The sequence below is a fragment of the Rosa rugosa genome, chromosome 5 (genome assembly GCF_958449725.1).
Source record: "Rosa rugosa chromosome 5, drRosRugo1.1, whole genome shotgun sequence".
In the NCBI taxonomy this organism is placed as follows: Eukaryota; Viridiplantae; Streptophyta; class Magnoliopsida; order Rosales; family Rosaceae; genus Rosa; species Rosa rugosa.
Genome location: NC_084824.1, coordinates 42,997,429 through 43,000,616, shown reverse-complemented (window position 1 = coordinate 43,000,616; position 3,188 = coordinate 42,997,429). Strand labels below are relative to the sequence as shown.

The following is a 3,188-nucleotide window of genomic DNA, read 5'->3' as shown; positions in this document are numbered from 1 at the left end:
TCCGGCTGGTAAGGTCGATTTGTGTTAAAGTCCTCGTTTCAAAGGTAGAGAGAACCCCGCAGCAGAGATAGATCATTCCTCGGCCCACAATCAATTAATCAGAAGTCAGATCGGCGCAAGATCTATGAACAGAACAAAACCTCGCTTGACCTCTCAGCAGCGAGTTGGCAAGTCCGCGCACACGTTATCAATCCAGAAGGACACGTGTAAGCAAAAGAAACCCTCGACCCAGTGACACAGAGCCGAGACGATTTTTGAGCGAACAAGAGCATCTTCAACTGGACCGGATACCAACTCCATCTGCATCGACCTTCGACCTCGAAAATCGAGCTAACCAATTAAGCAAGTCAATGATTCATGGAAAGACTTGAACGTACCAAGAGTGGCTCGATCTCCACTCCTATACTACTATTCCCATGCCTCTACTGCTGGTAATTCTGAATCATGCACGTTTTTGAGTGAACTTCTATACAAGAATGAAGAGTGTTCACTCATCCTAAAACATTGCTCAAGGGTTTTGTAGTTTCTCTCTTTATCGAACTTATGCCTGTATAATTAAACCTAAAAGGTTGGACTTGTTCAATCTTTCTCTTTGCTATAGAATAAAAGTCTCCTCAAGCAGTGGCAGATGTAGGAGTTTTTCTTATGTAAGGAAAAGACTCAAACAAAGTAGTATTTTAAACCCTAGTACAAGGCGCCTCTCTCCTTCGTCAATAGTTAGGGCTTTCCCTCATCGACAACTCCTCTTGTCCGGCGGCGCCTCACCATCAGAGCTGGCCTTTGGTCGTGCTGGTGTTGTTGGGGTCTTGCTGCCGGACGGGTGATTTGGGTTTTGCTATTTCAGGTTTTTGGTTCTGAGATGGTCGAGGTCGGAGGTCGATGCAGATGGAGTTGGTATCAGGTCCAGTTGAAGATGCTCCTTGAGCAATGTTTAAGGATGAGTGAACACATCTTCATTCTTGTATAGAAGTTTACTCAAACGTGCATGATTCAGAATTACCAGCAGTAGAGGCATAGGAGTAGTTGTATTAGAGTGGAGATCGAGCCACTCTTGGTTCAAGTCTCTCCATGCATGAATCATCACTACCACAAAAGTGGTCTAAGAACACCATTGAGAGTGGTGTGTGTTGATTCTATAGACACCAATGATTGGTGTGGAACAGCAATAGACACTGTTTTGGTCACTATTAATTGATGGTTTCTTTAGCTGGCGTGACAATTACCCAAGGAACCCACCGATCAAAATAATAGTGAGTAATGAAATGGGTCCCACAACTCACCAACATAAGAATTGGTGACTCCCTTCAGATTTTACTATTCTACTTCATGTTATCCACCAATTTTTATTGGTGACTCCATATATTTCAAAATTAAAAAAAAATAAAAACAAAATTAAAATTTCACCTTCTTCAAATCTACAATACTATAAGGTAGGGACTACTCAACAATCCTCAAACCACATGAATACATGATACAAATAACATCGAGCCAATCCATATAAAAACTATCTAATAGTTGGCTGTCCATAATTCCAGCCTTGATCTTCTCCTTTCTTCTCCTTTCATAGGATCACTTCATCTTCATGGATCATGGATCACTACACCAGATGAGTGAAATTTGTATCAAAGCATGCTTTTTGGTTTCTAGCATTCATATGCAAAGTCATCCCAACTGATTTAAAGGACTACTAAATGTTCTCCAACTCTTTGGCTTATGAACAGAACATGAATCATAACTTCTATAAAAGAAATAGAGAAGGGCGCCGAAATGCAAAAGCAAGATTTATGCCTGCAAGAACCAATGCATTGACTTGCTTAATTGGTTAGCTAGATTTAATTTCGCTTCTTCTACTGTGACGTTGTATTGATTCCTGTAGCATTCCACTGATGAGGCATGGTGTTCTCTCTTTTACTCAAACTATGTAGATGCAGTTATACGATGGATTCGTATGCATATAGAACTTATTCTAGTTTTTAGTAAGTGCATGCTATGCACATAAATTAAAAGTTCCTTGTGGCCAACCATGTCATTCAGGATTCTGAAAATTACAGATGTAGCCTTTAAAATCTTGGGGTCATTAAACACCCAATCCATGGAGTCTTTTGTAAGGAGAGCTCCCATTCCAACAAAGGCTGTGGTTGCCATCGTAAAGAAGGATGCATTGCCTTCAACCATTTATGGCTTCATGGAAGTAAGCTTTAACTTCAAATTGAATTGCGAACGAATATTCAAGTCCAAAGTAGACTCCCAAAGGGCAAAATAATTATCCTGTCTCTTACGAAAAGTAGGCTGTTTACAACGTCCAAGTCCTTCCACCACCTGAAAATAATTACAAATATTTGTATAAAGAAGTAGTAACATATTGTAAGAACTAATAGGTAACTGATCAAAATAGTAAGTTAACCTTGTAATATATATCACTTACAAGTTCATTCTGATGGATTCTTTGCACACGGTGGAAATCCAACTTTGCAAGAGTCGGCAGAATTTCAGTGTGAATCATCACTGTGTGATGATGACCTTTACTCTACTGATCTCCGTTTTCGATTGCTTAGACAACGAGGCTGCAATTGTTCAAAAAAGACAACAAGGCTACAACTTTTCCTGTGCGGTAAATTTGTCATTCTTTCTTTCATTAATTTCTAATAGCACTATATAAAATAACTTTTATCTGTTTACTAGACAGATTGCTATGTACGTACGTTCGCATGTTAACTGGTTATATCATATTGCTGTCTAAAGCATTATTGGTTGGTAATATACATGTAGATATATTCAACAAGTTCAAGGAAAGTAATGGGACATTTAAGGAAATTCTTATGATCGAGCGATGACTATCAACTCTGTACGAAGTAATGCCTTGCTTCTATCCTTGGAAAGCTCTTCCAAAGTGGCTGATATAAGTCATGAGTTACTTGTTTCAATAACGGGGAGTTCAAACGGTGTGCTGCAGACTCGAGAAGAGTCCTGGTGAAGTATAGTGCCTCATATATCAAGTACGTCTTCTCCATGAACCCTAAGATGAGTGGCTTCGTACAAACTTGATAGTCCTACTACATCGCTCATAAGAAATTCCTTAAATGTCCCATTACTTTCCTTGAACTTGTTCAACATATATGTCTACATATATATATATATTACCAACCAATAATGCATTAGACAGCAATAAAATATATCCAGTTAAACAT

At 39.0% G+C, this 3,188-nt stretch overlaps 1 long non-coding RNA gene across 1 annotated transcript; it reads right to left on the bottom strand.

The window, feature by feature from the left end:
* Window positions 1-1,255: 1,255 nt before the first annotated feature.
* Window positions 1,256-3,188, bottom strand: LOC133712748 (uncharacterized). The gene is made up of 2 exons (XR_009847586.1): window positions 2,426-3,188; window positions 1,256-2,319 (listed from the first exon to the last, which is right to left on the bottom strand). It is a non-coding gene; the product is annotated as an uncharacterized LOC133712748 (long non-coding RNA).